General features: G+C 38.3%; 1 long non-coding RNA gene and 1 pseudogene across 8 annotated transcripts in view; both read left to right on the forward strand.

The window, feature by feature from the left end:
- The window catches only part of LOC110742632, a 288,855-nt gene that overhangs the window by 174,508 nt on the left and 88,799 nt on the right, over positions 1–25,548 (forward strand). For 2 of the 8 annotated variants that reach the window (XR_004182246.1, XR_002520507.2), the window contains one exon: positions 6,146–7,983. The exons of 4 other annotated variants lie outside the window; for them this stretch is intronic. This is a non-coding gene — a long non-coding RNA (uncharacterized LOC110742632). Of the gene's footprint in view, positions 1–4; positions 275–6,145; positions 7,984–25,548 lie in introns of those variants that run through there. 2 more of the 8 variants (XR_002520504.2, XR_002520505.2) reach the window with 1 other exon arrangement.
- LOC116273960 lies at positions 19,531–19,649 on the forward strand (annotated as a pseudogene).

Consider the following 25,548-nt stretch of genomic DNA (forward strand, 5'->3'; position numbering starts at 1 on the left):
CTAGGTAAGAATAATAGAAGGAGTGCTGCAATGAACACTATTATTCAGTATTTTCCTGGAGGTCAAAGGCAACACAATAGCTCAAGGAAAACAGATAAGAGATACGAGAAATGGAAAGTGTGTCCATTAGGATTAGTTTCAGCTGTACATACAGAAAAATCTTAAATAATAATACCTTAAATAAGATAGAAGTTTCTCTCTCACGGAAGGAAGGAAGGAAGGAAGGAAGGAAGGAAGGAAGGAAGGAAGGAAGGAAGGAAGGAAGGAAGGGGAAGGAAGGAAGGAAGGAAGGAAGGAAGGAAGGAAGGAAGGAAGGAAGGAAGGAAGAAGGAAGGAAGGAAGGAAGGCAGGCAGGCAGGCAGGCAGGCAGGCAGGCAGGCAAGAAGGAAGGAAGGGAATGAGAATCTAGAGGCAGGCAGGCAGGATTGATGTGGTAGCTTCAAAGTGATCAGGGACCCATACTTCTATCTTGTTACTGTACGAGTTTTGCATATGGCCTTCTGTTTAAGGTAAACTCCCAGCCAATGAATTTTCATTTTAGGTAATTTCAGGAAGAAGTAGTGAGGAAGACAAGCTCACCTTTTCCCATTTAAGGAGGCTTTCCTAAAGTCCCACACAACACTTTGCTTAAATCTCATTGACCAGAATGAAGTCACAGGGTCACACCTGGTTGCAAAATTGCCTGGAAAATGTAGTCTTTTAGAAGAGTGGCAGGGTGCCCATATAAAAATTGGCATTTGGGTTAGACAACCGGAAGTCCCTGTCAAAGAAATGGAAAAAAAAAAGTCGTTAAGTCGTTACTTCTATATATTATGATTGTCCACATAGAGAAGTGCAAAGGCACTCTGATACATACTTTTAAAACTAAATAGAATCTTCATCAAGATTTAGATATATATATGGGGAGAAAGAACAAGATAAATATGTGTGACCACATAGAAATGTGTGAAATATTTATTGCAGAATTTTTGGTAATATAAAAATGGAAACACATTAATGTCTATTATAGACAGAATGGCTAAATAAATGATTGCATATTTATTTCATTTATAAAATCAAATACTTGGCAATAGTTAAAATTAGTAAAATCGATTTACAAGTAATGATGATTACACTTCAAAAACATTGTTCACTTGATATATATCATTTATTTTTAAAAATCTGTCATGCCTGTAATCCCAGCACTTTGGGAGGCCAAGGCGGGTGGATCACGAGGTCAGGAGATCCGAGATCTTCCTGGCTAACATGGTGAAACCCCGTCTCTACTAAAAATACAAAAAATTAGCCAGACGTGGTGGCAGTCTCCTGTAGTCCCAGCTACTTGGGAGGCTGAGACAGGAGAATGGTGTGAACCCGGGAGGCGGAGCTTGCAGTGAGCCGAGATCACACCACTGCACTCCAATCTGGGCCACAGAGCGAGACTCGGTCTCAAAATAAATAAATAAAAATCTGAAAAACAATTAGTAAAATATTAACACATTAAATCTAGGTGTTGGGTATTCCCAGAACTGTGTCTGTTTTTGTACCTTATTATGTCTTTTGCACATTATAGCCAAACACCGTCTCATGTATTAGACCCATTTTAAGATTGAGGAGACTTGGACTTTGAGAGATGAGTTAATTTGGTCAAGGTCATGTAGTTTTTAAAAACTTGAGAATCAAATCCATGCCTGCCTGATTCTAGAGACTCTAAAATAAGCAACTTCAAGAAGTAGGATTTAGCCCTATTTTCAGCCACAAATCTTCCGTCTATAACAAAGCCACAAACTGAAGCATCAATTTAAAACTGTCCCTGATACTTGCTAAACTGAATACATCAAAAGGTAGGACTAGTTCAATGTAATTTCAAAAGGGTTAAAAACCATATAAGTCTATAAGAAATAGCAGGTATTTTGAAAACAGCTTGGCTAGAAACGTAAAAAGCTAGAGATTGTTCAGAGTAACAGTGTTTAATAGGAAAGTTCTTTTTTTAAACAGTGGAGTTGAAAGAGACAGGATGAAAGTGTAGACGTGAAGTTGCCTATGGGGCTCAACAAGCAGAGAACATCTAGGCTGAAGGCTAAATCAATGTTTTACCTTGCAAAGCAAACACTGATTTCTCTTGGATGAAAGCTCAGGAGTTGGCAGAAAAAGGCAACTGAACCATCTATGGAAATGTATTAAATGCAAGTTGGATCCTGACTAGCTTCTGCAGATCACATACATGCATCTGTACTCACCAGTAACTTTTCTGCTCCAACCGAGAGGCTCTGAGACATTCCACAGGCCTTTCTTCTTCTTTTTTTTTTGTTTTTGTTTTTGTTTTTGTTTTTGTTTTGAGACGGAGGCTCGTTCCGTCTCCCAGGCTGGAGTACAGTGGGGAAATCTCGGCTCACTGTAAGCTCCGCCTCCCAGGTTCACGCCATTCTCCTGCCTCAGTCTCCCGAGTAGGTGGGACTACAGGTGCCCGCCACCACACCCAGCTAATTATTTTGTATTTTTAGTAGAGACGGGGTTTCACCATGTTAGCCGGGATGGTCTCGATCTCCTCACCTTGTGATCTGCCCACCTCGGCCTTCCAAAGTGTTGGGATTACAGGTGTGAGCTACGGCGCCAGGTCTCCACAGGCCTTTCTAAACCCGTGGCAAAATCATACTCACAAGACTGTGAGCCCCTCTGGGGTAGGAACCACACCATTCATTTTTGTTTCTCTAAATCCCAATTCAGTGCCAGGCTTCTAATAAGTGCTACAAAGATTGGATAAGTAAGTAAATGCAATTCATCGTTCCATCCTATATTTGCTGAGTCCTCTGAAGTCTTTCCCCTCCTATTGATTCCCACTAACCATAACTTAATCCGACAGTATTTTCCCAAACTGTAATTGCAATATGATCCTATATGATTTTTTTTAATGTCCATTCTTTTCATACTGATTGATCCCACACACTGACAGGAGGAATTTTGTAATAAAACTTTCCAGTGACATCCAGTGGTTATTGGATAAGTTTCCTCTTTCTAGCATGGTCACACTGCAGGCACATTTGCATTCCCTTAGCACAGCGTACTCTTCCATGAAACTTTCCATTTGTACATGCTACTACTGCTGTTCCATCCAGCAAACTCCATCTAGTCTTTAAAACCCAAATGAAGTCCTTCTGTCAAGCTTTCTCCTAATCCATCAGACACAGCCCTCTCTGTCCCAGCTCCTTTGTATATATGGCTATTTTAATGATGATTGCACTGTGAACTAATTTTTAATAGTTAACCACTGTGGGAGAGATGGACAAGGAAAATTAGAGATGATCAGGTGGGGTCTATTTCTCCTTTAATCAAATATGGGCTGAATGTTATGATTTGACCAATAAATTATGGCAGAAGGGACTCTGTGCCAGTTTGGGCTAACATTTAAGAGAACGGCAACTTCTGCTTTGGTCTCTCAGAGTCCTAAACCACCCCATAAGGTATTTGACTACCCTGAGAGCTCCATGCTGTCATGGAGTCCAAACTAATATGCTGAGAGACTGGGTATAGAAGAACTAAGACCCTAGATTTGTGACCCAGCCATCTTCACTTATTTGATCTACCCCAGCTAAGGTTCCAAACATAAACCATGCCTACTTTGTCCTGCCTGAATTGCTGAGCCATAGAATCATAAGCATATACATTAGGCATTGTTTTATGCTGCTAAATTTTTGGATCATTTGTTATGCATCAATAGATAATTAGAACAACCTTCAACATCCACGAGTATTTTCCTAGTTCTCTTCCTACAACATTAGTTGTTATGGCCTCCCATTGTTTTCTCATTAAACATTGATGTCTCAAACTTCTAAACCTTGTTTATCTGCACTGATTTCCTGGGGAAATTTCCTTCTGTATTAAGGCTTTAAATATCATGCTTATGCTTATGATTTCCTAATGTATATCTGGAGCTATCTCAGAAAATCCAGACATACCCAATTACTTCCTTGACATCTCTATTTTAATGTCTAATAGGCAACTCAAATTAAGCACATTACAAATGAGCTCCTGATCTTCTTCACCAAAACCACAACTCTTGAAGTGCTCCCTATCTCAATATATGTATTCAGAGTCATCAAGTTGCTCAGAAAAACGTCGTAGGCATTACCCTTGATTCCTCTTTTTTTTTGCAGACCTCATTTCAATTTATCAACAAGCACTGTTGACTCTACCTTAAAAATATATCCCAACCTGAGTGACCTTATAAAACATAAGACAGAGTCAGTCCCTACAGTCAAACTGCCGACAGCTTTTCATCACGTTTATAGCAAAACCCGAAATTTTTACCATGATGCTATATAATCTGGCTCCCAGTGACTTCTCCAACCTCACAGAGTTTCTATTCCCTTTCTTCCTCTTTCTGTTCCAGTCACATTGGCCTTCTTGCTGGGCCTAGGCATGCCAGACAGATTCCTGCCTCAAGGTTGCAACTCTTTTTTTCTCTTGTATTTTCCCTGGTCTTACACATGACATTCATTTGGGTCTTAGTGAAAATGACATCCTCAGCAAGGTCCTTTCTGCAAGCCACATCTACAATAGAGACCCCTCTGTCGCTGGCACTCTCCCATAGAGTTGCTCTATTTTTCATTGTTGTACTTTTCACCACCTGAAATTCATGTTACCAATACATATTTATTTATTTGATTGCTTGTTTATTGCCAACTCCAACTATTTGAGGTCAGGTACTTTATCTTATGTACTACCATATCCTCAGTCAAGGAAAAGTGCCTGGGCAAAATACACATTACTTAACTGAATAAACTCAAAGAAGGAAGGAATCTTTAAATTCCTCAACTCACGGCCTTGAATATTTCTTGGTACAAATAATATAGTCAAGGAATATTTGTGAATGTGTTCAAATTAAGTCTGGAAGTCATTCCTAACAACTTATGTAGCTGTCTTCTTTCGAATAAAGTATTTAATCAGGCAGTATGTGAAAGCAAATTTTCATGATTTCTGGGTAGCAGATTTCTGATTTTCATCTTAAGTGTCAAGCAGATCTTAATATTTGATGTTCCTGTGGCTGATGTGCTTTTTGAGTAAAGTTCACTTTGTTTTAATAAGGTATACCCAAAAAAGTGATATTTGACTACCATGATTTCTTTTTTTGCTGAATTATTTGGGACAATAGATGAACCATGCATGGAAGTATTTTGAGGGAATTGTTCTTACATTTTAAACGTAAATCTGTTATAATAGAGCAATGGTGAAAAATGTGTTCTTGAGACACATTTTCAGGATGTCATCTAATTGGTAATGCAAGGCACATTTATATTTCTGACTATGCAGGGTGCTTGTCAAAAGATGTGTATTTTAAAAATCAGAAAATTGAAATTCTCAAACATTACCAGGTTCTCTACATGCATCTTTTAAGCCATGTTATATTTTTAACTTGATTTCTAGACGAAGGAGCCTTTTACTAGGAATTTCTTAATATTCTATAGAGCTGGGGAAGTTCATGACAGCTCTGTGCCATCAAAACACATCAGCGTGTTTGGATCATTACTCTCCACCGACAAAATTCTCTCTCTTAACCAACTGTACATCCCCTTTTGTATTTCAATTTTACAATATTAAACCCTCCAGAAATGGCAGTGCTAATTTTTCACATACCTCTTTCATGTACTCTATTTTGCTAAATAAATTATTCACTAAATTTTGCATATGGTTCATTAATCCTCAATTGTGTGGCTTTAGTTTTTTCCTTTTAGAGGTAAAAGTAAGGTCTGCTGCATTTCTAAAGCCCTTTTTTGGATGTTCATTGTGCCCTGAGTTGTACAATTGGATTCTTTAGTCATATATCTTAAAAATGCACCACTAACAGAGTTGGAAAAATGTAGCACTACTAAGTTTAAATGTAAGAGTTCTATGCATTCAAATAAAATTTACATGAGGAGATGTATTATCTTAGTTTGCCAGAAAGCCACTTTAGTGTTTTAGACAACAAATTGCTCATGATACATTTTCTATTCCAACATATTCCAGACTGAATAAAAATAAGAGGTACAATTTCAAATGCTATCACCGACAATTTGCTTCTTTTTATGGCACATTTTAGATTTTCTTAGTGTGGGTGATTAATTTCACAAAGAAAGTACATTTTATCTTAGTGTCTGTGTGTACCTTACCTATCATGTTTCTGCAGTTATGAAAATGAACAGACGCCAAGCATAAAAACTCATATTTTGGAATCCATGAATTATAGTGAATTGTGACTTACAGTTTTTTAAAGCAGTGTTGCATGGTGTTAAGAACAGATACCCTGAAATCAGATGACCTAAAGTCTCAGCTCTGCCACTGACTGGATTGGGTAAGTTTGTAACCATTCTGAGCTTCAGCTACCTAATCAGTAAAGTGGAAATAATAATAGCACTAACTGCACGGGGGTGTGCTGAGGTTTACATGAGAACTTTGTGTAAAATAGTAAGATCATATACTTGACAAGTAATAGCTAGTTTTTTTCTAAAAACTTATTCTATATCCAAAATATAATATTATTAAGTGCTTACTATCTATCTGCTCTTGTACCAGGAACTCAGGGAAACAACTGTGATCAAAAGAGACATGGTCTGCATACTTTCTAGAAAGTCTGATTGCAGTGAAAAACTGTATAAAAGGCATAAGGTTATATACCTGACCACTTCTCACCACCATCACTGCTACCACCCTGTTTCATCATCCCTTGCCTCCACACTGGTCTCCCTGTTTCTCTCTTTGCCCCTATTTTCTATTCTCAATGAAGCAGCCAGAGAAATACTTCTAAAAGACTAGACTGATAATGTCACATCACTGCTCAAAGCACAACAATGGCTTCCATTTCACTAAGAATGAAAGCTTGACTTCTTATACTGGCTTCCAAGGCCAGGATGATCATCCTTTTCTTCTCTGACTTTTTTTTTTCCTACTTCTCTATACCTCACTTACACTTTTCTAACTATACTGGTCTCCTTGCTCTGTCTCAACAGCACCAGCATACTTACAACTCAGGGTCTTTGTACAAGTTATTTTGTTTTCCTGAGACCATCTTCTTCTAGGTATCCTCTTGACTAATTTTCTTCCTTCTTTGAATTTTGCAAAAATAATACCCTCTTAATGAAGTCTGTCCTAATCACTTTATTTAAAATTGTAATCTTCCTCTACTTCCCATATGAAATGGCTGTCTTTTCTGTTTTTCCCACAGCATTTATCATTTTCCAACATTATATATAATTTAGATATTTGTTATATTTGTAAATATATATGTTTGTGAGTACGTATATGTAAGCACCACAGGTTAGAGATCTGTTTTGTTTACTGTTGCTTCCCAAGAACTCAGAGCAATGCCTGATAATTAGTAGGCATTCAATAAATTTTTTTAGATAAATCAAAATTTTCAACAAATATGCTAATTCACAGTGTTTAAACTCAATGGTATGTTATTTTCAAACTAAATAGCAGGAGAGAAGGAAAGAGATGAGAAGGAACTTAAAAGTAATAGCAGAAACTGCAATTACTTTTGCACCAACCTAATACATATATAGTCATAAATCACACAACCATGTATCAGTCAATGACAAACTGCATATATGATGTTGACCCCATAAGATTATAATAGAGTTGAAAAATTCCTATCACCTAGTGACACTGTAGCCACCTTAATGTCATAGTACAAAACATTACTCATGTGTTTGCAGTGAAGCTGGCAAAAAGAAACCTGCATGCCAGTCATATAAAAGTCTATCACCTATAATTATTACATAATACTTGATAACAGTATAATGACTATGTAACTTGTTTATGTATTTACTGTACTTTTTACTCATTATTTAAAAGTATACTCATTCATATATATGCATATATATACTTTATATATATATATGTTAAGTGCAAAACAGCCTCAGACAGATTTTCAGGACATATTTCAGAAGAAGGCATTGTTATCATAGGAGATGACAACTCTATGCATGATATTGCCCCTGAAGACCTTCCAATGGGACAAGATGTGGAAGTGGAAGACAGTGATATCAATGATCCTGACCCTGTGTAGGCCTGGGATAATGTGTATGTTTGTGTCTTAGTTTTTAAGAAAAAAGTTTAAAAAGGAAGAAAGAGAAGACCACAAAACAGCTAGAAAACAAATAAGACAATGGCAGAAGTCCTTATCGATCAGTAGTAACATTGAATGTAAATAGACTAACCTCTCCAATCAAAAGTCAAAGTGGCTGAATGGATGAAACACCAAGATCCAGTGATCTGTTCCCTACAAGAAACACACTCTACCTATAAAGACGCACATAAACTAAAAATAAAGGGATGGAAAAGGATATTACCTGCAAATGGCAACCAAAAAAGAATAGGAGTAGCTATACTTACATCAGACAAGATAGAGTTCAAAACAGAAACTATAAGAAGAGACAAAAATATTACTGTATAATAATAAAAGGGTAAATTCAGCAAGAGGATGTAACAGTTGTAAATATATATGCACCAACACTAGAGCACTCAGATATATATATAAAGAGAGAGCAAATATTATTAGAAATGATTATAGAGATTGACCCCAATCAACAAAGAAACATCAGACTTAATGTGTACTGCAGAACAAATTGACCCAACAAATATTTACAAATCATTTCATCCAATGGCTGAAGAATATACATTCTTCTCAATGCATGAATTATTCTCAAGGACAGACCATATGTTAGGTAAAAAATAAGTTTTAAAATGGTCAAAGAAATAAAATAATACCAATTATCTCCTCTAGCCATAGTGGAATAAATGAAGAAATCAATAATAAAAAGAATTTTAGAATTATATGAACATATGGAAACTAAACAGTATGTTCCTAAATGACCAGTGTGTCAATGAAGAAATCAAGATGAAAATTGAAAAATATATCTAAATAAATGATAATGAAGACAAAATATACCAAAATCTGTCAGATACAGTGAAATGAATACTCAGAGGGAAATTTATAGCTATAAATGCCTACATCAAAAAAGTAGAAAAATGTCAAATTAACAACCTAACAATGCATCTTCAAGAACTAGAAAAGCAAGGGCAAGCAAACCCCAAATTAGGAGAAGGAAGGAAATAAAAAGATCAGAGCACAAATGAATATAATTGAAATAAAGGAACACAAAGGTTCAATGAAAAACAACTGCTTTTTGAAAAGATCAACAGAATTGACAAGTCTTTAGCCAGAAGAAGAAGAAATGACAGAAGACCCAAATAAATAAAATCAGAGATAAAAAAGGAGACATTACAACTGATATCACAGAAATTCAAAGGATGGTTAGGGGCTACTATGAGCAATTGTAAGACAATAAATTGGAAAACCCAGAAGAAATGGATAAATTTCTAAACATATATGACTTACCAAGATTGAACCATGAAGAAATAAAAAGCCTGAACAAACCAACAGCAGGTAACATGATTGAAGCCTAATAAAATGTCTCCCATTATCTAACAAAAGCCTAGAAACTAATGGCTTCACTGATGAATTTTACCAAATGATTAAAGAAAAATAAATAACAGTCCTAATGAAATTATTCTAAAAAATACAACAGAAGGGACTACTTCGAAACTTATTCTAGGAAGCAGTACTAACTAGCCTGATACTGCAGCCAGACAAAGACACATCAAACTCTCTCTCTCTCTCTCTATATATATATATATATATGTGTGTGTGTGTATACATATATATATGTATACACACACACACACACATATAAGAGAACTATTTGTCTGAATCATTGTATATAACAGAACCCTGTTTCACATAAGGAGAAAACAACAACAAATTTCAGCACCTACGGCATCCTGACTAACCAGAGTTCTTGAGTCTGTCCATGTGACAATTTTACTGCTAGCAAACTCAGCATTTGAGAAAACTAGCACACTAAACAAAACTACAACCAAGGACTCCCACAGATCCCATTTCACTTCCCTGCCACCTCCAGCAGAGCAGGTGCTTGTATCCATGTCTGGGAGACTTGAAGACAGATCACATCACAGGACTCTTTGCAGACAGTCCCCAGCACCAGCCCAGGACCAGTGGCCCCAATGGGTTTCTAGACCCAGAAGGGCAATAACAATCACTGCAGTCTGACTCTCAGGAAGCCCCATTCCTAGGGGAAGGGGAAGAGTGCCACATCAAAGAATCAACCCATGGGATGAAAGAATCTGAACAGAAGCCTTTGAGTTCCAGATCTTTTCACTGAAAGTCTACCCAAAATGAGAAGGAACCAGAAAAGTAATTCTGGTAATATAAAAAAACAAGGTTCCATAACATCCTCCAAAGATTACATTAGCTCTCCAACAATGGATTTAAACGAAGAATAAATTTCTGAATTGCCAGATAAAGAATTCAGATGGTTAATTATAAAGCTACTCAAGGAGGTACCAGAGAAAGGTAAAAATCAACTTAAGAGAAATTTTAAAAAACAATATAGAATATAAATTAAAAAAACTTTCCAAAGAAATAGATATCATAAAGTAAAAACAAACAAACAAACAAACAAAAACTCCCCCAAAACTTCTGGAAATGAAAGACACACATAGAGAAATACAAAATACACTGGAAAGTTTCAACAATAGACTAGAACAAGTAGGAGAAAGAACTTCAGAGTTTGAAGACAAGGCTTTCAAACCCAATCTGACAAACACAAGAAAAAGAAATTTTAAAAATGAACAAAGCCTCCAAGAAATTTAAGATTATGTTAAATGACCAAACGGAAGAGTAATAGATGTTCCTGGGGAAGAAGAGAAATCTAAAAGGTTGGAAAACTTATTAGAGGGAATAATCAAGGAAAACTTTCCTGGTCTTGCTAGAGATCTAGACATTAAAACACAAGAAGCTCAAAAAACATCCAGGAAATTTATCACAAAAAGATTATCACCTGGGCACATAGTTTTCAGGTTATCTAAAGTCAAGACAAAGGAAATAATCTTAAGAGCTGTGAGGCAAAAGGATCAGATAACCTAAAAAGAAAAACCTATTAGATTAACACAAATTTCTCAGCAGAAACTCTGCAAGACAGAAAGGATTGAGGTCCTATCTTTAGCCTCCTTAAACAAAATAATTATCAGGCAAGAAATTTGTATGCAGTGAAACTAGGCTTCATAAATGAAAGAGGGGTAGTCTTTTTCAGACAAGCAAATGCTGAGAGAATATACTGCTACCAAGTCAGCACTACAAGAAATGCTAAAAGGAGTTGTAAGTCTTGAAATAAGACCTAAAATACACCAAAATAGAACCTCATTAAAGCATAAATCTCACAGGATCTATGAAACTATAACACAATTTAAAAGAAAAAGGTATTCAAGCAACAACTAGCAGGATGAACAAAACAATACCTAACTTCTCAATACTAACATTAAATGTAAATGACCTAAATTCTCCAATTAAAAGATACAGATGACACAATGGATAAAAATCCACCAACCAGGTATCTGCTGTCTTTAAGAAACTCACTTAACACATAAGGACTCACATAAACTTAATGTAAAGGAATGGGAGAAGATATTCCATGCAAATGGACACCAAAAGCAAGCAGAAGTAGCTATTCTTCTATCAGACAAAACAGACTTTAAAGCAACAACAGTTTAAAAAAAGACAAAGAAGGACATTATATAATGATAAAAGAAACAGTCCACAGGAAAATATCACAATCTCAAATATATATGCATCTAACACTGGAGCTTCCAAATTTATAAAGCAATTACTACTAGACCTAACAAATGAGATAGATGCCACCACAATTATAGTGGGGGACTTTAATACTCCACAGACAGCATTAGATGGGTCATCAAAATAGAAAGTCAACAAAGAAATAATGAACTTAAACTATATTCTAGAACAAATGGGCTTAACAGATAATTACAGAACATTCTAATGAAGAACTGCAGAATATACATTCTATCCATCAATACATGCAGCATTCTCCAAGATAGACTTATATAATCAGTTATTAAAAAGTCTCAATATATTTCAAGAAAATCAAAATTATATCAAGTACTCTCTCAAACCACAGTGGAATAAAATTGGAAATTAACTCCAGAAGGAACCCTCAAGACTATACACATACATGGAAATTAAATAATCTGCTCCTGAATGATCATTGGGTCAACAATGAAATCAAGATGGAAATTAAAAAATTCTTTGAACTGAATGATAATAGTGACACAACCTATCAAAACCTCTGGGAGGCTAGGCACGGTGGCTTACACCTGTAATCCCAGCACTTTGGGAGGCTGATGTGGGCAGATCACGAGGTTAGGAGATCAAGACCATCCTGGACAACATGGTGAAACCCCATCTCTACTAAAATACAAAAAATTAGCTGGGCATGGTGGCCTGTAGTCCCAGCTACTCAGAAAGCTGAGGCTGGAGAATCGCTTGAACCTGGGAGGTGGAAGTAGCAGTAAGCCGAGATCACACCACTGCACTCCAGCCTGGCAACAGAATAAGACTTCATCTCAAAACAAAACCAAAACCAAAAACAAAACAAAACAAAAACCTCCGGGATACAGCAGTGGTAAGAGGAAAGTTCATAGCCTTAAAGGCCCACATCAAAAAGTCTGAAAGAGCACAACTAGATGATCTAGGTTCACACCTTAAGGAACTACAGAAACAAAAACAAACCAAACCCAGCAGAAGAAAAGAAACAACAAAGATCAGTGCAGCAGAACTAAATGAAATTGAAACAAACAAAAAAACAACCACAAAAGACAAATGAAACAAAAGGCTGGTTCTTTGAAAAGATAAACAAAATTAAAAAGTCAGGAAACAACAGGTGCTGGAGAGGATGTGGAGAAATAGGAACACTTTTACACTGTTGGTGGGATTGTAAACTAGTTCAACCATTATGGAAAACAGTATGGCGATTCCTCAAGGATCTAGAACTAGATGTACCATATGACCCAGCCATCCCATTACTGGGTATATACCCAAAGGATTATAAATCATGCTGCTATAAAGACACATGCACACGTATGTTCATTGCGGCACTATTCACAATAGCATAGACTTGGAATCAACCCAAATGTCCATCCGTGATGGACTGGAGTAAGAAAATGTGGCACATATACATCATGGAATACTATGCAGCCATAAAAAAGGATGAGTTTGTGTCCTTTGTAGGGACATGGATGCAGCTGGAAACCATCATTCTTAGCAAACTATCGCAAGAACAGAAACCCAAACACCGCATGTTCTCACTCATAGGTGGGAACTGAACAATGAGATCACTTGGACTCGGGAAGGGGAACATCACACACCGGGGCCCATCATGGGAAGGGGGGAGAGGGGAGGGATTGCATTGGGAGTTATACCTGATGTAAATGACGAGTTGATGGGTGCTGACGAGTTGATGGGTGCAGCACAGCAACATGGCACAAGTATACATATGTAACAAACCTGCACATTATGCACATGTACCCTAGAACTTAAAGTATAATAATAATAATAAATTAATTAAAAAAAAGAAAAGAAAAGATAAACAAAATTGATAGACCATTAGCAAGATTGGCCAAGAAGAAAGAATATCCAAATAAGCTCAATTAGAAACAAGACAGGAGATATTACAACCAATAACACATAAATACCAAAGATCATTCAAGGCTATTATGAATGCTTTTACACAGACAAAGTAGAAAACCTAGAGGAGATGGATAAGTTTCTAGAAATATGCAACCCTCCTAGATTAAACCAGGAAAAAAATAGAAACTGAGCAGACCAATAATAAGCAGCAAGATTGAAATGGTAACTTTTTTAAAATGCCAACAAAAAAATTCCAAGACCAGACAAATTCACAGCTGAATTCTATCAGATATTCAAAGAAGAATTGGTACCAATCCTATTGACACTATTCTACAAGACAGAGAAAAAGTAAATCCTCTCTAAATCATTCTATGAGCCAGTATCACCCTAATACCAAAACCAGGAAAGGACATGACAAAATAAAGAAAGAAAGAGGGAAAGAAAGAAAGAGAGAGAGAGAAAGAAAAAAAAAGAAAGAAAAAGAAAGAAAACTACAGACTAATATCTTGATGAACATAGATGCAAAAATTCTCAACAAAATATTAGCTAACCAAATCCAACAGCATATCAAAAAGACAATCCACTATGATCAAGTGGGTTTCATACTAGGGATGCAGGGATGGTTTTGTGTCCGGAATTGGTGGGTTCTTGGTCTCACTGACTGCAAGAATGAAGCCGCGGACCCTTGCAGTGAGTGTTACAGTTCTTAAAGATGTTGTGTCTGGAGTTTGTTCCTTCAGATGTTCAGATGTGTCTGGATCTTCTTCCTTCTGATGGGTCCGTGGTCTCACTGACAGGAGTGAAGCTGCAGACCTTCACGGTGAGTGTTACAACTCTTAAAGGCAGCACGTCCAGAGTTGTTCGTTTTCCCTGGTGGGTTCATGGTCTCACTGGCTTCAGGAGTGAAGCTGCAGACCTTCCCAGTGAGTGTTACAGCTCATAAAAGCAGTGTGAACCCAAAGAGTGAGCAGCAGCAAGATTTATTATAAACAGCAAAAGAACAAGGCTTCCACAGTGTGAAAGGGGTCTCCAGCAACATGCCACTGCTGGCTCAGGCAGCCTGCTTTTATTCCCTTATAGACCCCACCCACATCCTGCTGATTGGTCCATTTTAGAGCTGATTGGTCCATTTTACAGAGAGGTGATTGCTCCATTTTGACAGAGTGCTGATTGGTACGTTTACAATCCCTGAGCTAGACACAGAGTGCTGATTGGTGCATTTACAATCCTCTAACTATACATAAAAGTTCTCCAAGTCCCTACCAGATTAGCTAGATACAGAGTGCTGACTGGTGCATCCACAAACCCCGAACTAGACACAGAGTGCTGACTGGTGCATATACAATCCTCCAGCTAGACATAAAAGTTCTCCAAGTCCCCACCCAACTCAGGAGCCCAGCTGGCTTTGCCTAGTGGATGCCATGCCCGGGCCATGGGCGGAGCTTCCCATCAGTCCCATGCCATGCACCCACACTCCTCAGCCCTTGGGTGGTTGATGGGACCGGGCACCAAGGAGCAGGGGGTGGCACCCATTTGGGGAGGCTCAGGCCGCGTGGGAGCCCACAGACAGTGGGTGGCTTGAGCATGGCAGCCTGAAGGTCCTGGGCCCTGCCCTGCAGGGAGGCAGCTGAGGCCCAGCCAGAATTTGAGCATGGCACGGGCAAGCTGGCAGTGCTGGGGGACCCGGCGCACCCTCCACAGCTGCTGACCCAGGTGCTAAGCCCCTCACTGCCCAGGGCTGGCGGCACCGGCCAGCTGCTCCAAGTGCAGGGCCAGCCAAGCCCACGCCCACCCGGAACTCATCCTGGCCCATGAGCACCACACGCAGCCCCAGTTCTCGCCCATGCCTCTCCCTCCACACCTAACTACAAGCAGAGGGAGCCAGCTCCAGCCTTGGCCAGCCCAGAGAGGGGCTCCCCCAGTGCAGCAGCAGGCTGAAGGGCTCCTCAAGCATGGCCAGAGCAGACGCCGAGGCCAAGTTGGCACTGAGAGCGAGTGAGGTCTGCCAGCACGTTGTCACCTCTCAGTTTAACATATGCAAGTCAATAAATGTGATATAACACATGAACAGAATTAAAAATCACATGATTATCTCAATAGACACAGAAAAAGCATTTGACAGAATCCATTATCCTTTATGATTAAAAAACAACAAAATCAGCATAGAAGGGACATACCTTAAGGTAATAAAAGCTGTCCATGACAAACCCACAGTCAACCTTATACTGAATGGGGAAAAGTTGAAAACATTCCCCATGAGGACTGAAATAGGACAAAAATACCTTCTTTTACCACTTCTATTCAAAATAGCACTGGAAGTCCAAGCCAGAGCAGTCATACAAGAGAAAGAAGTAAAGGACATCCAAATAGGTAAACAGAATGTCAAACTGTGATGTTTGCCAATGATATGAACACATAGCTAGAAAACCCTAAAGACTCATCCAAAAAGTTCCTAGAACTGATAAATGAGTTCAGTAAAGCTTCTGGGTACAAAATTAATGTACAAACAAATCAGTAGCACTGCTATCCACCAACAGTGAACAAGCTGAGAATCAAGTCAAGAAAACCCCTTTTACACAGCTGCACCAAAAAAAAAAATAAATAAAAAAAAAATCATTAGGAATATACCTAACCAAGGAGGCGAAAGATATCTACAAGGAAAACTACACAGCTGAAAGAAATTATAAATGACATGAACATATGGAAAGGCATCCCATGATCATGGATGGATAGAAACAATATTTTGAAAACGACCATACTGTTAAAAACAATGTTCAAATTCAATGTGATTCCTATCAAAGTACCATCATCATTCTTCACAGAACTAAAAAAACAAATCCTAAAATTTATGTGGAACCAAAAAGCCCACATAGCCAAAGCAAGACTAAGCAAAAAGAACAAATCTGGGAGTACCACATTACCTGACTTCAGACTATACTCCAAGGTTATAGTCACCAACACAGCATGTTGCTGGTATAAAAATAGGCACATAGACCAATGGAACAGAACAGAGGACCAAGAAATAAAGCCAAATACTTACACTCAATTGATCTTTGACAAACCAAACAGAAACAAGAAGTGGGGAAAGGATATCCTATACAACAAATGGGGCTGGGATAATTGGCAAGCCATGTGTAGGAGAATGAAATGGATCTTTGTATTAGTCAGGATTCTCTAGAGGGAGAGAACTACTAGGATATATATATATATGAGTTTAATAAGGAGTATTTAATAAGGAGTATTAATTCACATGATCCCAAGGTCCCACAATAGGTCATCTGCAAGCTGATGAGCAAGGAAGTCAGTCCAAGTTCAAAAACCAAAGAACTTAGAGTCCCATGTTTGAGGGCAGGAAACATCCAGCATCAGAAAGATGTAGGCTGGGATGCTAAGCCAGTCTAGTCTCTTCATGTTCTTCTGCATGCTTTTAATTCTGGCCACACTGGCAGCTAACTAGATGGTGTGTACCCAGATTATGGGTAGGTATGCCTTTCCTAGTCCACTAACTCAAATGTTAATCCCTTTTGGCAGTACCCTCACAGACACACACAGAATCAATACTTTGCATCCTTCAGTCAAGTTGACACTCAGTATCAAACATCACAAGTCCACACCTTGTCAACTTGAACCCATGCACATCTCCTGTGATCATAATCTTCTAATAAACACAATAATAAGATCATAATTATGCCTAACGTATAGCAACTATCCTTTGTACAACCAGAAATGCACCAATCCCCAATCCAAATGCTATTATATAAAATTAACAATACTTAAATGCTAATATGAAATTAATGAATCTCATGTCACAAAATATAGGAAAAAAATTAAATGAAGATATTTTCTTAGTATAAGTGTATATATGCACAAACATGTTTTTAACAAAAGAAGGAGGAAATACTCAAGACAATTACAGTCCTCATTTCTGCAACTCATCACATGGTCTTAGCTGGTATTGATGACTACCTTCTTCTACTACTCACTATCCATTCTGCATTCCCTTTGCCTTCAGCAAGCACCTCAGCAGGTCATGGTTTTTTTCCTGATTGGGTGACCCAAACCTTCATTCCTGATGGGTCTGGGTCATTTGTAGTACTGCCTGGAATAAGCTGTTGTAGTTTCCCATTGACCTTAATCACAGGGCATGGTAATACTAACAGACACCAATGGATCTCTTGTATTCCATGCATACTCTTCCTTACCTCCCTTGTGGAGTAGTAGGCTGATTTCATCTTGATAGTCTGGGTCAGTCATTCCAGCCAACACTGCAACTCCCCTCTTAGCCTGTTGACTTAAAGGTAGGATGAGCCCAAAGTGTCCAGCTTGCAATCTTAACTTCCAGTTTAATGGAATCGTTGTTGTGTCTCCTGGTGGCAATGTACCTCCCTCTGGAACTAAGACCTCTAGGCTAGCAGAATGTAATGTCGTGGGAATAGCCATAATCAAAAAATTTTAAAAAGTAGATGCTGGCATGGATGTGGTGAACAGGGAGCATTTCTACACTGCTGGTGGGAATGTAAGCTAATACAGCCACTATGGGAAACTGTTTGGAGATTCCTTAAAGAATTAAAAGTAGAACTACCATTTGACTCAGCAGTCCCACTACTGGGTATCTACCTAGAGGAAAAGAAGTCATTATTTGAAAAAGATACTTGCACACTCATGTTTATAGTGGCACAATTCACAATAGCAAAATGTGGAACCAACTCAAATGCCCATCAATCAACGAGTGGATAAAGAAACTGTGATAGACATAGATAGATATAGATATAGATATATAGATATAGATATAGATAGATATACCAGGCTCACACCTGTAGTCCCAGCACTTTGGGAGGCCAAGGTAGGTAGATCACTTGAACCCAGGAGTTCAAGACCAGCATTGCAACATGGCGAAGTATTCCATATATATAATGGAATACTACTCAGCCATAATAAAGAATGAATTAACAGCATTTGCAGTGACCTGGATGAGATGGAGACTATTATTCTAAGTGAAGTAACTCAGGAATGGAAAACCAAACATCATATGTTCTCACTGATATGTGGGAGCTAAGCTATGAGGACACAAAGGCATAAAAATGATACAGTGGACTTTGGGGAGTTGTAGAGAAGAGAGGGAGGGGCGAGGTATAAAAGGCTACAAATAGGGTGCAGTGTATATGTACACCTGCTCGGGTGATGGGTGCACCAAAATCTCACAAATCAACACTAAAGAATTTACTCATGTAGGCTGGTTGCAGTGGCTCACGCCTGTAATCCCAGCACTTTGGGAGGCTGAGGTGGGTGGATCACGAGGTCAGGGGATCAAGACCATCCTGGCTAATATGGTGAAACCCGTCTCTACTGAAAATACAAAAAATTAGCCAGGCGTGGTGGTGGGCGCCTGTAGTCCCAGTTACTCAGGAGGCTGAGGCAGGAGAATGGTGTGAACCTGGGAGGCGGAGCTTGCAGTGAGCCGAGATTGCGCCACTGCACTCCAGCCTGTGCGACAGAGCGAGACTCTGTCTCAAAAAAAAAAAAAAAAAAAAAGAATTTACTCATGTAGCCAAATACCACTTCTATTCCAATAACTTATGGAAAAATAAATAAATAAATAAATAGAATGATAACTTACGGAAAAATAAATAAAAACCGTAATAATGCATGATAAAAAATAAGATGAAAAAATTAATAAATTTGTGTGTTGCAACTGCTCCACTGACTGGCTGTTCTCACATCTCTTTTCCTCTCCATGGGCCTCCCTATTCCCTAAGACACAATAATTTTGAAATTAGGTCAATTAAAGCCCTGCAATTGCCTCTAATTGTTCAAGGGAAAGGAAGAGTCACACATCACTCAGTCTAAATAAAAATCTAGAAATGATGAAGATTAGTGAGGAAGGCGTAAGAGCCAAGACAGGCCGAAAGCTCACCCTCTGCCAAACAGCCAAGTTGTGAATGCAAAGAAATAGTTGTTGAAAGAAATTAAAACTGCTACTTCAGTGAACGAAAGAGTAATAGGAAAGTGTGCTCGCTTCAGCAGCACATATCCTAAAATTTGGAACGATACAGAGAAGATTAGCATGGTCCCCGGGTAACAACAGTCCCTGGGTAACACGCAAATTCATGAAGCATTCCATACTTTTGTAAAATAAAAAATAATAAGAAGAAAGTAAAGTGTTTGTTAAGTGACCATGGCTGTATTCCAAAGCCCTATTGTTGATATGGATAGAAGTTCAAACCAGCTACAATATTTCATTAAGCCAAACCCTAATCCAGAGCAAGGCTCTAACTCTCTTCAATTCTATAAAGGATGAGAGAGGCAAAGAAGCTTCAAAAAAAATGTTAGAAGCTAACAGAGGTTGGTTCATAAGGGTTAAGAAAAGAAGCCATCTGTGTAAAATAAAAGCCCAAGGGGAAGCAGCAAGTGCTGATGTAGAAGCAGAAGCATGTTATCCAGAAGATCTAGCTAATGTAAGTGATGAAAGTGTCTACACCAAACACCTAGTTTAAAAGCTTCAAATGACAGACTGTCTTATTAGTGGCTAATGTAGCTGGTGACTTTAAGTGGAAGCCAATGCTCAGTTATCATTCTGAAAATTTCAGAGAGCCCTTAGGAATTACGTTAAATCTATCCCGCTTGTGCTCTGAAAATTGATTATCAAAGCCTGGATGACAGCATATCTGTTCATAGCATGGTTTACTGAAAATTTTAAGCCCACTGTTGAGACTTCTTTAAAAATATTACTGCTCGTTAACTATACACTTGGTCTCCCAAGAGGTCTTATGGAGATGTTCAAGGATATAAGTGCTGTTTTGATGCCTGCTAGCATAGCAACCATTCTGCAGCCTATGAATCAATGAGTAATTTTGACTTCTAAGTCTTATAGTTTAAGAAATACATGTAGTGGCTGGATGGGGTGGCTCACACATGTAATCCCAGCACTTTCAGAGGCCAAGACAGAAAAATCACTTGAGGCCAGGGGTTCGAAATAGCATTGCAACACGGTGACACTTCATCTCTACTAAAAATACAAGAATGGGCGTGATGGCACATGCCTGTAATCCCAGCTACTCGGGAGGCTGAGGCATGAGAATAGCCTGAACCTGAGAAGCGGAGATTGCAGTGAGCCGAGATCATGCCACTGCACTCCAACCTGGGCAACAGAGCAAGACTCTGAAGAAAAGAAAAGAAAAGAGAAAATAAAGAGAAGAAGGAAAGAGAAAGCGAGAGAGAGGAAGGAAGGAAGGAAGGAAGGAAGGAAGGAAGGAAGGAAGGAAGGAAGGAAGGAAGGAAGGAAGGAAGGAAGGAAGGAAAAAAACATGTAGTAAGGCTACAGTTGCCATAGATAGTGCGTCTTCTGATGGATCTTGGCAAAGTAAGTTGAAAGCCTTCTGCAAAGAATTCACCATTCAATACGCCATTGAGAATACTTGTGATTCATGCAAGGGGGTAAAAATATTAAAATTAACAGGAATTTAGAAAAATTTGATTTCAACTCTCATGGATAGCTTTCAGGGATTTAAGACTTCCGTGCAGAAAGTAACTGCAGATGTGGTAGAATTAGCAAGACAACTAGAATTAAATGTGGATCTTAAAGACGTGATTGGATCTCTGCAATCTCATGATAAAATGTGAATGGATGAGGAGTTGCTTCTAATGGATGAGCCAAGAAAGTTATTTCTTGAGATGGAAATTAGATGTTGTAAACGTTGAAATGACCCCCAAGAATTTAGACTACTATATAAATTTAGTTGACAAAGTTGTGGCAGGATTTGAGAGGACTGACTCTAATTTTGAAAGAAGTTCTACTGTGGGTAAAATGCTGTCAAACAACATCTCATACTCAGAGAAATCTTTCACCACCTTAATCAGTAAACAGCCATCTCAGTCAAAGCAAGACCCACCACGAGCCAAAAGATTATGACTTACTGAGGGCTCTGATGTTCCTTAGCATTTTTTTGCAAAGAAGTATTTTTAAATTAATGTATGTTTCTTGTTGTTTTAGACATAGTGCTGTTGCACACCTAATAAACTATAGTATAGGGTAAACATAACTTATATGCATTGGGAAACCAAAATATTTGTGTGACTTGCTTTATTCGCTTTACTGTGGTAGTCTCGACTGAACCAACAATGTCTCCAAGATATGCCTCACTTATTACTGTGTTACAATTGCCTACAGCATTCAGTACAGTAACATGCTATATAGGCCTGTAACCTAGGAGCAACAGGCTATACCATATAGCTTTGGTGTGTAGTGCATTATACCACATAGGTTGTGTAAGTACAGTGTATGATGTTTGCACAGTGATGAAACTGCCTAATGACACATTCTCAGAGCAAGTTCCTATTGTTAAGTGAACATGGCTATATTCCAAAGTATGTCATTACTTGAAATAATATTAGAATCCATACATCTAGACATATTTCAAGCCTACCTATATTCTTTTTAATAGATTTAAGATCAAAGGGTATTGGTCCTTTTGGGGATGATTTTATTCTTTGGAAAGAGCCAGAAGCTAATATAGTAAATAAACAAATTGGTTAAAACAACATTTTCTTTAAAAATAAAATAAGAGATGTGACTCAAATAATCAAACCAGTTGACTAGTGTCACTATTTGAGATAGCAATCTCAAAATACTCTGGACAATGGAAGGAGCACTCAAGACAGCCTCCCAAAAAGATCACTTTAAAAACTAACATTCATTTTGATACTTAAGGCTCAGTTAATTTTTAAAATCACAATAAATTGTAGTTACTTTTCTATACATGAAAACTAACAATATTATTTCTCCATGCAGACTTACCAAGTCAATATTCTCCTATGAACTTAAAACAAGCCCTTTTTTTTTCTTTTTTTTTTTTTTGAGACGGAGTTTCACTTTTGTTGCCCAGGCTGGAGTGCATTGGCACTATCTCGGCTCACCGCAACCTCTGCCTCCTGGGTTCAAGCAATTATCCCACCTCAGCTTCCCAAATAGCTGGGATTACAGGCATGCCCCGCCATGCCCAGCGAATGTTGTATTTTTAGTAGAGACGGGGTTTCTCCATGTTGGTTAGGCTGGTCTTGAACTCCCAACCGCAGGTGATCAGCCTGCCTCAGCCTCCCAAAGTGCTGGGATTACAGGCATGGGCCACCGCAGCCAGCCAAAACAACCATTTTAAGGCTTACACATTTGGATTGGGTCCCAAGAAAATCAAGTGCCTAAATGCCATGTAGACCTTAAGACGATTACAATTCCAACCTTAACCACCTTGTATTTTGTGACGTTGAATAAGAACCTTCAGTTCTCTGATTCTGTTTTTTCTCTTGTACAAAATAAATAAATAAATATCATTCCAAAATATTACTCAAAATATCACTTGTAGAATGAAAAGAAATAAAGTACGTATAGCAACAAGTATCAAGACCAACTCAGAAAACTTATAAGCCATTCGTGCATACCAAGTAGAGGACTTTACTTGCATTATCACATTCAGTCCTTATAACAAGCCATGAGGTAGGTAGCAGTATTTTTACCTTGCAGAGAAGTCAGTTGAAGCCTAAGGAGGTTAAGAAAAACAAGCGTTTGTTCACTTCTCCTTTTTCAAAATTGTAACATTCATTAAATTTTAATAACTTGAGTAGTACTGTAAGAATAGCCTAGCAGTACACCTATGTTTTGCTCCAACAAAAATTAAAGAAAGTTGTTAATGAGTTTAATGGAAATCCAATCCACAAAATATTCTACCTTGTTTTAATTTAGGTCACCGTGCCTTTTATGTTTATAATGTTTATTCGGTTTTTCAATTTATACCTTTTACTTACCTTGGTACGTTACTTTGCATATTGTACTTATCTCTCTACTTTTGCAAATTTGAAAATTACTCTACTCAAGGCATCTTATGGAATGGACATAATTGAAAAACTCACCAAATTATTTCAGAAATAGGTGTGATAGTCAGTGTTTTGTCAAACCTGGAAAAGATTCAGATGTCAAGAAAAACACAACATGAAGAAAATAATGGAATGATTAAAAATTTCTTTGTGTAAGGAAAGAAACAAAAGATTAGTTTATATTCAATTCTTATTGTTAATTTAAAAGGGAATATTCTTCTCTCTCTGCCTATTGTTCGTGATACCAGTAGGTGTGATACGAAGTGAGAATGGATTTTCTAATTTTTAGCTTCTCAGAATAATGTTCCATGTTTGTGCCTAAAGGTACCTTGAAATGATCTGGTCTAAATTCCTCATTTTACAAATGAGGACACTGGGTCTCAGAGAATTGAAGTGTTATTCCCCAAACCACCCAATCAGCAAGTGATAGAACAGAGATAAAGCTGGGGCTCGGCCACTCAGCCCCTCTTGTCTGCTTTCCTACATTATGCAATTTTCCCTGCAACTGCTCTCAATACAGCTGAAACCTACAATACCTGGGCTTGAGGCAAGCTTGTAATTGGCCACACAACAGAGGAAAAGGTGTAATGAGCAATGTCAAACCACTGACATACCAAATAAGGCTATTCTTCATCTTAGGCAGAAGAAAAAAGACAGAAATATTTGGGCTAAGGACTTCTAAATACCATGAAAACACCTCTTGACTCTGATAAGCACACATAAGATATTCAAAGCTTGAAAGTCACACAAAACTCAGGGCTTGGTATTTCAGAATTTCCCTGGAAATGAAAGGCCTCTAGATCCCGGCCCTGAAAAAGAGTGAGATAACTCAGAACAAAAGGTTAGCTTTCTGCCATCTCGAGAGTGTCCAAATGAAATCAAATGCTTCATTTCACCCTTTAAGTTTGTGACTGTTTGAGAAAAGGGACTATAGGCTTTCTTATTTTCTAACACTCAAAGCCTAACATAATCTTTTCTTCCCACAGCACCTAATAATTAATTATGGAGTAAAGAAATGCTCAATCAGTTACCTCTGACAAATAGACTGTGACGACGTGTTCCCAATAAATGATAATATCACAGATTCTTACTAGGAGGCTGGTTTATACTTTCTGCCATCATGTCATTGTCCTTTCGGCCTTTTCCACAGCAAAAGTTATACCCATAGCATTGGGTATGGGTATAATTCAGCACTGGGCTGCTTCCAGGCTGTTCTCATTTTGCTGCCAGTCAGTTGGTCTCTGTGAGGAGTCAAAGAAATTCTACCTTGCAGCCAATTTCATGGTCTGTAATTATTCTATTTCAATAAACTGCAGCCGGGCACGGTGGCTCACAACTGTAATCCCAGTACTTGGGAGGCCGAGGTGGGTGGATTACGAGGTCAAGAGATCGAGACCATCCTGGCCAACATGGTGAAATCCCGTCTTTACTAAAAATACAAAATTGGCTGCGCATGGTGGCGGCGCACCTGTTGTCCCAGCTACTCGGAAGGCTGAGGCACGAGAATCGCTTGAACTCGGGAGGTGGAGGTTGCGGTGAGCCGAGATTGCACCACTACACTCCAGCCTGGCGACGGAGTGAGAGTCTGTCAAAAAACAAACAAACAAACAAAAAAAACTCCAACATATCAAATTCCGAACTTTAAAATAACAGATAATTTGTGGGTGGGTGTGAAAAATAACTATTTTCCAACTATATTTTCCAGATGACTCAATTAAAAATAAATTTGTTTAATGTGATGGTGTGTGAATAAGAATACCTCAGCCAGGCATGGTGGCTCATACCTGTAATCTCAGCACTTTGGGAGGCTGAGATGGGTGGATCATTTGAGGTCAGGAGTTCGAGACCAGCCTGGCCAATATGATGAAATCCCACCTCTACTAAAAATACAAAAATCAGCTGGGCGTGATGGTGCATGCCTGTAGTCATTATCTGAGATTGTTGCTGATACTGTCCTGATATTGCTAATACTGCTCATAGTTTCGGATTTTGTTCTGAAAACTGCTCTTTACAGTTGTCTTAAGCATTTAGGATAATTTAGAGACCTTTTATAACTCTAGACTATAATGAAATTTGCCATAACTAATAGCTTGTATTTTGTGAATATAAAATATCACCCTGAAGGAAAATGCTAACAGGTGAAAAAAATACATTAGAGTTTT

Source organism: Papio anubis, chromosome 2, assembly GCF_008728515.1.
Source record: "Papio anubis isolate 15944 chromosome 2, Panubis1.0, whole genome shotgun sequence".
NCBI classification, from domain to species: domain Eukaryota; kingdom Metazoa; phylum Chordata; class Mammalia; order Primates; family Cercopithecidae; genus Papio; species Papio anubis.